This window comes from Schistocerca nitens, chromosome 2 (genome assembly GCF_023898315.1).
Source record: "Schistocerca nitens isolate TAMUIC-IGC-003100 chromosome 2, iqSchNite1.1, whole genome shotgun sequence".
Lineage (NCBI taxonomy): Eukaryota > Metazoa > Arthropoda > Insecta > Orthoptera > Acrididae > Schistocerca > Schistocerca nitens.
The window spans coordinates 968,385,726-968,398,173 of NC_064615.1; positions in this window are offsets into that span (position 1 = coordinate 968,385,726).

Below are 12,448 nucleotides of genomic sequence, written 5' to 3' on the forward strand. Positions count from 1 at the left end.
AAAAGAAAACAAAAGTGGTTGGCGTTCAAGCCACTGGATCGCTGGATCGAGTTCCGTTCGTCAGTTTTTTTTATTTTCAACACAGTCATTTTCTTTACTATTTATATTACAATTGATATAATGGGAACAATACGTGTAATCGGAGGAACTTTTATTAAATTTACATTGTTATTTGGCAGTCTACTAATTTTTATTATCACAAATAATATAATATTCATAACTATCGACTAGTAAACGACCAAACGCATAAAGTCATACTGAAAATGTATGCTTGTCCATGTCTTGAAAATTGTTCGTATTTTAACGAAAGATAACGAGAAATTGCTTCTCGGAAGACGCTATTAAAATAAACTGGATACTGCATAATCAATTATCAGCACCGATTTTTAAGGAAATACTTCGTTATGCATGGTTTGCTTCCAAACCATCGTCTGAAAGAGAGGCTTTTGTTTTTCCACGGAAAATGTCAAAAGACCTTGCGTATGCGGAAACATAGCATTCATTCAATGCAGCTGGTGCCGTTTAACTTTATGTTTTCCATGTTTTACGAAAAATACCATCCTGCAACTTGTAATGTCGAAATCGACGATTAATTTTACATCTTTCGAAAGCCGTCTGTGCCGCTCAAAACCTGGAGGTAACAAGTCGTTTCGGGCTCCTTCCAGGTATAAAGGATTTCTCAAATCACGGACAAGAATACTTTTTCAGTAACACTTTATCCGTTTGGTCGTTTACTAGTCGATAGTTATGAATATTACGTTATTTGTGATGGTAAAAATTAATAGACTGCCAAAAAAGATTGTAAATTTACTAAAAGTTCATCAGATTACATGTATTTTCCCCATTACATCAATTGTAATATAAATAATAAAGAAAATGACTGTGTTGAAAATTAAAAAAAACTGACGAACGGAACTCGATCCAGCGATCCAGCGGCTGGAGCGCCAAACACTTTTTTTTTTTAAAAAATCATTTTGCTCTATACTGTTCTTTGAATGTGTTGAGGGCGGACGTCCGATGACACTCGTTTAGTTTGTTCGATGATCCGTTTGCTCAGTTTTTTTTATTATGAAGGGTAGCTAACGCTCTGACCGAAGACGCTTTTTTTTTCCTCGTTTCAATTGTTCGTGGCGGACGTCACCTGACGCCCATTGAAGTTCGTTATTGATCCATTAACTCAGTTTTTTTTTATTACAGAGGGCAGCTAACCCTCTGACCGCACACGCTGAGCTACCGTGCCGGCATGCTGAGCTACCGTGCCGTCACCTCTCGGTTGCAACCGCGTCATGGTAAAAATACCCACGCGCAGATATATATATTTGACGACCGAAATTATCTTGCGATGTTCTCAATAACGCTTGAGAAGTACACGCTACTGCTTACACATTTTGTTGTCCTCAGGGAGTACTAGGAGTGTACGAAGTTTCCAGTAAATCCGCGTTCCAAACGTCGTCGCCTCCCCTTGTGGTTCAAAATTTCCGCAGTACCGATGGAACATGGACGGAAGGAAGGACAAAAGATTGGGTTTAACTTGCGTCGACATCTAGGTCATTAGAGACGGAGCACAGCTCGAATTGTGCCAAGGATGGGAAAGGAAATCGACAGTGCCCCTTCAAAGGAACCATCCGGCATTTGCGTGGAGCGGAAAACCTAAATCTGGATGGTCGGACGCGAATTTGAACCGTCGTCCTCCCGAAGGGAACATCGTATGGCAAAACGTCTCAGCATATTTTTTATCTCCAGAAGTCCGCAGCACTTGCTGCAAGGTTGTTAACAGGACGATAGCGACCAACGAGAAACTGGCAGGCATACACTTGATCCAGACAGATGCCTGGAACGCCTACGGTGGATTAGACACTCTGGAGCACAGGATTTTGTATTGGCGGTCGCAGACCTTTGTCAAACTGAGCCTGACAAACAGAAACATGTCAAACTATTTCGAAGCAGCTAAAATCATGGCACCAGACTTTAAGCCGTTCCCTGTACGCAAAAGATGAGCCATCGCATCGATAGTCACTCATACAGCGCACTCCGTCTTCTACCTGCGACAAATCGTAAAATTGTATTTTATAACTTATCTGTGGAATCAGCATGAGAAAACAAAAATACCACAATATAAAGAAATATTTATGGACTTTTTAATCATTGCATTAGACTTCAAAAACTTGTGGTGAATATCAGTCGGCCAAAACAACAGACCGTGGGTTTCATATCAAGTCGCAGCAACACAGCTCGTCAAGGCCTAGGATGAAAGCTGCAGCTGTCGAACGAACGAGGCATCGCTCTGCACGGAGTCGGATTCCCAGAAAGAATCAGCCACAACGGACCTCCACCTTAAATTAAAGAAATAGACAATGATCATGAATAAGCAAAACTGGAAGAATTCTCGTAAATTTTTATTTTTTATTACTGGTATTTTTTATTACTTTGTCAAGTGTCAAATAATTTCCAATTTAAAACGTTGAATTAATTGTGTAAAATAATAAGATAATAATAAAAGTTTCTAAAAAAATAAAAAACGTATTATCAAACTTCCTCCTGATGAACACACCAAGGAGTGGAAGTGAGTCATTCTTTTCCACTCCTACAGCTAAGCGAAAATTCGGGTGAACTGAATTCAGGTGTTTCGAAAATCTGTTCAAATTCTCACTGCCATAGGTTCAAACAACAAAAATATAGTCTACATGTATCTAAACGCAGGTTCCGACGCCGCTGACTAAAGTATTCGTTCCTCGAAACATTCCATAAACAAATTAGCAATACTAAGTTACAGAGGCATCCCCATCGTAAATCAAACTGTCCGCTCATAAATTTGGATAAAAGGTAATAGAAACTAACACGCATCGAAATAGTTAATTCAACAACAAACCTCTTCGTAATGAGCCGTAACTAATCAGACTGAAAAAGGTATTGAAGAGAGAGACCACATCAGAATCTACAAAAATATCAGACATTCGAACACTTTACAGAATATGGCGGAGGGTACTTCTGGCAAATTGATGACATGACGTGCCTGCAAACAGTGATAGTTAAAACTAAAGTGAAATAAAATGAAGGAACACCGGCCGCTGTGAGCGAACGGTTTTAGGCGCTTCAGTCTGGAACGGCGCTGCTGCTACGGTCGCAGCTTCGAATCCTGCCGCGGGCATGGACGTGTGTGATGTCTTTAGATTAGGTTTAAATAGTTCTAAGTCTAGGTAACTGATGGCCTCAGATGTTAAGTCCCATAGCGCTTGGAGCCATTTGAACCATTCGTAGGAACTGACCCGCAAGTGTTTTTCTCGTTGGGTACCTCTGGTATCGTAAATATTTCCTCACGAGAGAGCTCAGTCATAAGCACGATGGGCGGTAAGCCTTCAGATGATTTCTCTGATTTTTCTGCTGTCATTCCGCGAGACGTATGTGGGAGAACACATCCTGAAGGGTCAAAGTATGGTTAATCTAGTAATGGACGGAAGTGGGGTAGTGGTAAAAATTGTAGAAGGAGTCTAAATTTTGGTTACATCATGCTGGTGTAAACCGAGGAAGGGTGCAGTCGATCCGCTGAGGTGAAAGGATTTCCATTCGGTTGACTAGCGAGGTTAGCTACTTCAAACTCATCCAAGGACTGATTTTATGCATTAATAACAAAGAATGATCAGGCTTACATCGAAACAATTCAGAAAGAAGTAGATTGGTAACCGATTACATTGTTATAGAACACAAGTTAGTGATATACAGTCCCACATGGGCACTTAAAGCAGCAGGTACTAGAGTCAAACTCACGGCAGTTAATAGGGTCATCGCGGTCCCAGTTCACGTTTTCGACCAAAACAAAAGCTATTTCCTAGTTCAGGAGAGAGTGACAACTTTGAAATTACACCACGACGAAGTGAAATAACATACTGCGCTATAATCAGATTGCACTCAGTCACATATGAGCAACCTACAAGTTCCCATTTTACCATGCACAAGCACAGTGTCATATACCTAATCTCGGGGCTTCAATACGGCAAGTAATTGAAACGGCCTCACTCAAAATCCTTATTCAATGTACAGTCTCCACTTCACACAGATCGCTACCAAAGACGGTTTCCTCTGCAAACACTGAACGCAGTGCAGAACTTCTCCACATCAGGTCACCGAGAACAGAATAGAGTTGCGAATACGCCTTTAAAAAAGATGAGCTTCAGGACTCGCAACCAGCTTCTCATTGCTCGAAAAACAATCTGACCCCTAAAGACGTGAAATCGCTACCGCGACCATGCAGATTTGGTGGGTCACAGAGCTTATATCGATTAACCGACACTAAACGTAGTAGATACTCGTGAAGTACTGCAGAGATAACTGTCGCGGTGTATTAAAAGCAAAATTTAATGAGAAAAAATGGAAGTGCCGCCTGAACAGGCAACTTTTATCGATCGCAAGGAAATGCAGAAAAACTTAGACAACATTTCCGATTCCTTATGTAGTAGGGACGAAACCTTTAGTTGTAATTGTAGGTAACTTTTGAAACTGAAGCTTGAGACCCTTATTTAGACTAACTGCAAGTATAGCAGAGCGGAGAATTAATCCGAGTCCGCCAACAAACGTTTCGCGGGAAGAGTCAACCTCTTCTAAGAGACGTGTGTTACTCCCTTGGCCAGCAGCATCCCTTCGATCTCTCCCTGATATGAGAGAGAGCAGTTCGAATAGCTAGCAGCTTTATACTAAATGGCTAAACCAGTGACTTGGACAACTGGTCTCAGTTGCAGGTTGCCTAACTCATGGTGTTCAGGTGAAACAAAAATCTAATTCTCAGTCTATCTATCCGAATCCCGCTCCAGCTGCTGCCGGGTCTGGGTGCTGACGAGTCCTCTCCATTTGGCTCGGTACTCCCACCACTTTTCTTCCTCCACTTGCTGCCATGTCGCAACTCTCCTTTCTACAGATATTCTCACTCCCATTTTCCACCGCGTTCTTGGGCGCCCTCTAGGTCTTTTCCCATCCATCTTTAGTTCTTCCATAATTCTGGGGAGTCTCTGCCCATGCATCCTCTTAACATGCTCATACCATCTTAGTCTCTTTCTTTCAATTTCTTCTCTCATACTTTCTTGTTTGAGGTCCTTTCTAATCTCTACATTCCTTACTCTGTCCATTCTTGTTTTTCCCTTAACTGCTCTGAGAAATTTCATTTCCCCTGCTTGCAGTCTGCTCCAGTCCTTTTCTGTCATTGTCCATGTTGCTCCACCATAGGTGACAATAGGGATTTAATAATTCTTATACATAAGGAGTTTCGCTCTTTCTGAAACTTCATTATTCCAAATCAGGTGTTTTATTGTTTGGTAGAAATTGCCTCCCTTCTGTAACCTCCTATTAATTTCGTTAGTTATTCTACCATCCCTAGATATTTCACTTCCTAAATAAGTGAAACTTTCTACCACTCTGAGGGGTTCTCCATTCAAGGTAATATTTCCGTTGATTCCTTTCTCTCTTCCAAATACCATTACTTCACTCTTATCTGTATTTATTTTTAATCCATGCCTTTTCATTATTTCCTTCCACGCATCAAGCTGTAACTGTACATCTACCTCTTTATCACCCCATATTACCGTATCATCTGCAAAAATCATCTTTTTGTCTTTTTCTTTTACTATATCTTTAACTGCCCTATTCATTCCCTCCATCACAACATTAAAAAGCGCAGGAGATAGAATACTTCCTTGCTTAAGTCCTTGTCTTATTTCGAAGTATACAGAGTTCCCCAATGGTGTTCTAATTCTCAATATTTCATGTAATCATGAACCTAAACCAAATATTTAAAATTCTATCAAAATATAGTCACAGTCTTACGTTAAAGATGAAACAATCTTTTCGTTGTGCATGTCTGCAACTCAACATGTCATATTTACAGTGAGGAGGAATCTAATCTTTCCATAATATTGTTGATATTCTACCCTGCCCCCCCATGAACCATGGACCTTGCCGTTGGTGGGGAGGCTTGCGTGCCTCAGCGATACAGATGGCCGTACCGTAGGTGCAACCACAACGGAGGGGTATCTGTTGAGAGGCCAGACAAACATGTGGTTCCTGAAGAGGGGCAGCAGCCTTTTCAGTAGTGCAGGGGCAACAGTCTGGATGATTGACTGATCTGGCCTTGTAACATTAACCAAAACGGCCTTGCTGTGCTGGTACTGCGAACGGCTGAAAGCAAGGGGAAACTACAGCCGTAATTTTTCCCGAGGACATGCAGCTCTACTGTATGATTAAATGATGATGGCGTCCTCTTGGGTAAAATATTCCGGAGGTAAAATAGTCCCCCATTCGGATCTCCGGGCGGGGACTACTCAAGAGGACGTCGTTATCAGGAGAAAGAAAACTGGCGTTCTACGGATCGGAGCGTGGAATGTCAGATCACTTAATCGGGCAGGTAGGTTAGAAAATTTAAAAAGGGAAATGGATAGGTTAAAGTTAGATATAGTGGGAATTAGTGAAGTTCGGTGGCAGGAGGAACAAGACTTCTGGTCAGGTGATTACAGGGTTATAAATACAAAATCAAATAGGGGTAATGCAGGAGTAGGTTTAATAATGAATAAAAAAATAGGAGTGCGGGTTAGCTACTACAAACAGCATAGTGAACGCATTATTGTGGCCAAGATAGACACAAAGTCCATGCCTACTACAGTAGTACAAGTTTATATGCCAACTAGCTCTGCAGATGATGAAGAAATAGATGAAATGTATGACGGGATAAAAGAAATTATTCAGGTAGTGAAGGGAGACGAAAATTTAATAGTCATGGGTGACTGGAATTCGTCAGTAGGAAAAGGGAGAGAAGGAAACATAGTAGGTGAATATGGATTGGGGGGAAGGAATGAAAGAGGAAGCCGCCTTGTAGAATTTTGCACAGAGCGTAACTTAATCATAGCTAACACTTGGTTCAAGAATCATGAAAGGAGGCTGTATACATGGAAGAAGCCTGGAGATACTGACAGGTTTCAGATAGATTATATAATGGTAAGACAGAGATTTAGGAACCAGGTTTTAAATTGTAAGACATTTCCTGGGGCAGATGTGGATTCTGACCACAATCTATTGGTTATGAACTGCAGATTGAAACTGAAGAAACTGCAAAAAGGTGGGAATTTAAGGAGATGGGACCTGGATAAACTGAAAGAACCAGAGGTTGTAGAGAGTTTCAGGGAGAGCATAAGGGAACAGTTGACAGGAATGGGGGAAAGAAATACAGTAGAAGAAGAATGGGTAGCTCTGAGGGATGAAGTGGTGAAGGCAGCAGACGATCAAGTAGGTAAAAAGACGAGGGCTAATAGAAATCCTTGGGTAACAGAAGAAATATTGAATTTAATTGATGAAAGGAGAAAATATAAAAATGCAGTAAATGAAGCAGGCAAAAAGGAATACAAACGTCTCAAAAATGAGATCGACAGGAAGTGCAAAATGGCTAAGCAGGGATGGCTAGAGGACAAATGTAAGGATGTAGAGGCTTGTCTCACTAGGGGTAAGATAGATACTGCCTACAGGAAAATTAAAGAGACCTTTGGAGAGAAGAGAACCACTTGTATGAATATCAAGAGCTCAGATGGAAACCCAGTTCTAAGCAAAGAAGGGAAGGTAGAAAGGTGGAAGGAGTATATAGAGGGTTTATACAAGGGAGATGTACTTGAGGACAATATTATGGAAATGGAAGAGGATGTAGATGAAGACGAAATGGGAGATAAGATACTGCGTGAAGAGTTTGACAGAGCACTGAAAGACCTGAGTCGAAACAAGGCCCCGGGAGTAGACAACATTCCACTAGAACTACTGATGGCCTCGGGACAGCCAGTCATGACAAAACTCTACCATCTGGTGAGCACGATGTATGAGACAGGCGAAATACCCTCAGACTTCAAGAAGAATATAATAATTCCAATCCCAAAGAAAGCAGGTGTTGACAGATGTGAAAATTACCGAACTATCAGTTTAATAAGTCACAGCTGCAAAATACTAACGCGAATTCTTTACAGACGAATGGAAAAACTGGTAGAAGCTGACCTCGGGGAAGATCAGTTTGGATTCCGTAGGAATGTTGGAACACGTGAGGCAATACTGACCTTACGACTTATCTTGGAAGAAAGATTAAGAAAAGGCAAACCTACGTTTCTAGCATTTGTAGACTTAGAGAAAGCTTTTGACAACGTTAACTGGAATACTCTCTTTCAAATTCTGAAGGTGGCAGGGGTAAAATACAGGGAGCGAAAGGCTATTTACAATTTGTACAGAAACCAGATGGCAGTTATAAGAGTCGAGGGGCATGAAAGGGAAGCAGTGGTTGGGAAAGGAGTGAGACAGGGTTGTAGCCTCTCCCCGATGTTATTCAATCTGTATATTGAGCAAGCAGTAAAGGAAACAAAAGAAAAATTCGGAGTAGGTATTAAAATTCATGGAGAAGAAGTAAAAACTTTGAGGTTCGCCGATGACATTGTAATTCTGTCAGAAACAGCAAAGGACTTGGAAGAGCAGTTGAACGGAATGGACAGTGTCTTGAAAGGAGGATATAAGATGAACATCAACAAAAGCAAAACGAGGATAATGGAATGTAGTCAAATTAAGTCGGGTGATGCTGAGGGAATTAGATTAGGAAATGAGACACTTAAAGTAGTAAAGGAGTTTTGCTATTTAGGGAGTAAAATAACCGATGATGGTCGAAGTAGAGAGGATATAAAATGTAGACTGGCAATGGCAAGGAAAGCGTTTCTCAAGAAGAGAAATTTGTTAACATCGAGTATAGATTTAGGTGTCAGGAAGTCGTTTCTGAAAGTATTTGTATGGAGTGTAGCCATGTATGGAAGTGAGACATGGTCGATAACTAGTTTGGACAAGAAGAGAATAGAAGCTTTCGAAATGTGGTGCTACAGAAGAATGCTGAAGATAAGGTGGGTAGATCACGTAACTAATGAGGAGGTATTGAATAGGATTGGGGAGAAGAGAAGTTTGTGGCACAACTTGACTAGAAGAAGGGATCGGTTGGTAGGACATGTTTTGAGGCATCAAGGGATCACTAATTTAGCATTGGAGGGCAGCGTGGAGGGTAAAAATCGTAGAGGGAGACCAAGAGATGAATACACTAAGCAGATTCAGAAGGATGTAGGTTGCAGTAGGTACTGGGAGATGAAGAAGCTTGCACAGGATAGAGTAGCATGGAGAGCTGCATCAAACCAGTCTCAGGACTGAAGACCACAACAACAACACATTCTACCCTGGTCTCTCCATTGTTTGATATGTGAGTTTCAGAATCTTGGCGTGATTTTTAGTAAGATATAGACACTCAGTACATCTTGCAAGTTAAATATTAGTAAATAAGTCAAAGAAATCGTTTTTCGAAACTCAGATATAGCAAGCGCGATGTGAAAGGTCGTTGGAAAGATCATTTACTGAGCGAAGTATTTTGCTATTCAACGACAAAAGAAAAGTATTTCAACGATCCGGCAGTTTTGGAGGTGTGACGATATACATTTGAAACCGAAGCTTCCTGGTAGAATAAAACTACGTGCCGGATCGGAACTCGAACTCACATCAGCTCACGTTCCACTGCACAGCGAAAATTCATTCCAAAACCATCCCCCAGGCTGTAGGTAAGCCATGTCTCCGCTATATCCTTTCTTACAAAAGTTGAAGTGGCGCAAGTTTCGCTGGAGAACTTCTGTGAAGTGTTGAAGGTGGGGGATGAGGTGCTGGCGGAAGTTGAGCTGAGAGGGCGGGCCGTCAGTCGTGCTCCGATAGCTCTGCTGGAAGAGCACTTGTTCGCGAAAAGCAATATTCCTGTTTCAAGTCTCGGTCCAGCAGGCAGTTTTAATTCTGCCTGCAGAGTGAAAAGTTCATTCCGTAGACGTTTGAAACTGTCTTCTGGGCGTGAAAATTGCATCCGACTCTAAAACCTTAATATAATTCCGTCCCTAATTAAAATTAAGAACAGATTTTTAACGTGCATATAGAAATTACAAAGATTTATATCGTTTGTCAATTGTCTCTTGATCTGTGTAGGAGACAGACATTTTAAATATATCTTCTACTGCCGAGGAGGACAGAGCGCCATGTGGGAATCTGCAGGAGTACTCGTGTCATTGTAATTGCTTCTGACCCACAACTTCAGATGTGAACGCATACTATAGGTTCTGAACAGTTTGCCAACGAGTGTATTTTAACTATTTGTGCGTTGTTTCGGAGATGAAGATAAAAACCCCACCATAGATTGGCCTACAAAAGCGTGACAAACCGTGTAAAATCTACACCCAGACAAGCATACCAAATCAGTGGTCAGTGAACCTGCGAATACATTCGAAGTGGATCTGGCTCACATTTCATTCTCTCCAGCGCGTTAAGCTACACGAATTGGTTATTTTCTGTAGTGATGTCCACAGCCCGACCATCGAGGTATAGTTGTGTGTATCTAGTACAGCCTACTGAAAATCGCTAAGAAGAGAAACGGGTAGGGATGGTAGGATTTCTCAGATGGACAAAACGTTTGGCAATGCTAGCTCCCGCTGAATAGTGGAAGACTCACGTCGCTTGGTTTACTGCCTTACGAAAACGTATTGTGAATGTGGGAGTTTCTATCCAAAAAAGTTGTAACGGTCCGTTTAGAAACATCTTTTTTATTCCTCACTAAAATATTAATTTCAGATACAAAAATAGGTAAATAATAATGTCAAATTGATGCTGAATAACGGAAGAAAGGCGACAAGTGAAGATAAATCCCTTTATTAATAGGTTTTGGAAAAATTTAGTACATTCAATCTACAAAGAACTTCCGAGCTGCTACCCAGTTTCCACTTCCAGGGAATTAAGCAACCAAAACTCTAATGTTCCTGTGGCAGAGGCACGGAACATTACTCCGAGAAGCACCGAGTCTACAACCTGTTGTGGTAGAAACAAGAAAATCTTATAACTGGACCAGTCAGTCGTTGTTTTGTATGTGTTATAGTGGAAGTGTCAGGGAAAGTATACCATCACTGGTGATAGTGCACCTTCGCTGGCCCATTTAGTGAAAGTGGATTACTGATTCCAGTTCTGTCAAACAATATACATTGACTTGGGATAGTGCACTATCACTAGTGAATGCATACCTTCACTGCCAAGAGATAAGAAATGTGAACCATGGCTGTAACAACAAAATAGTCGTATCTCGAAAGTTGCATCTATCACCTGTAGTCTTAAGACATAGTCATATTATGGAAAATTCATTTATTGCCGCAAGGACGTGCACCTTGGCGCTTTGAGTTGCACAACACGTTTTTGTTTTTGCAAAATCATCCCAGAGTTTGACATTTTTGCGGGCAGTTGCATTTGAAGAGTCCCTGGCCGCATCCCATCGACTGAAACGTCGCGACTGTCCTCAGGGCAACAGTTTTCTCTGCTGGAACTTCCTCCTCTGAGATTATTCTTAGAGGGCAAGTACTGAACTGGGACCTGAAACAAAATGATGTAGTTGTAACCGCAGTGGCATATCGTATCGTTCCTTCCATAATCATTTAAAAACAAACAATTCATTACCCTGCATATAGTTGGCTCAGCACACCATCCCTCGTACAATTCGGCAGAAGCCATCGTCCGTTGTCTCGAGGACGACACTCAAGACCGACCTAGCATCTCCTCTTCCTCTGCCGAAGTCGGAAACTGGAACTCCGACAGTACAGCCCTTTTCCACTGCTGGAAAGCAGCTGTCTGAACACTGCCGCATTCTTTGCGCTTGTTCTTCTAAGCACTTGTACGCTTCAGTTCTGTGTTTTTTAATAGCACGAATTGACTCGTCTAAATCAGTCAGGCAGTAGTCATTATTGTCAGGAATACTTTCTATCTCTGTGTTCTCAATCTATGTTCCTGTTGGTATGTTATCCTCTTGCAGTGGAAATTTACTGTGATGATTATCCTGCAACGTTTCAGTCCCTGTTTCACTGCTAACACTCAGTTGATTATATTTTCAAGGTCATCCTCAGAGTGAACGTTCATCAATGCTTCAGGAGGTAAACTTATTGAAGACAAACCATGTTTAGGAGGGCAGGCAAACATGGCTTCGTACGGAGATCCTTTAATTCCAAAATGTAAAACGCTGTTCTTCATCAGCTGCACAGATCTTATTGCACGGCTCGACTCCGCTGTGTTGTGCTCCTGCATCCATGTAGTCAGCATATTTTCTATGTCTTGATTTGCTCGCTCTACGCTGCCTTGGCTCTGACTGCGCTCTACGCTGCCTTGGCTCTGACTGAGTTTACCGTGGGCAATATTAAAATTGGGCCATAGATCAGTTAAGCTGTTCACTATTTTGCTAACGAACTCTCTAACGTTGTCAGACTGCAATACTGAGGGAGCGCCTAACAACGTAAAAATGTCAATAAAGTTATTGCATACCTCTTTAGGTGCTTGGACTTCAGAGGCCTGAGAACAACGAATTTAGTGAGGTGGTCCTGATAAACCACTATGAATTTGTAAT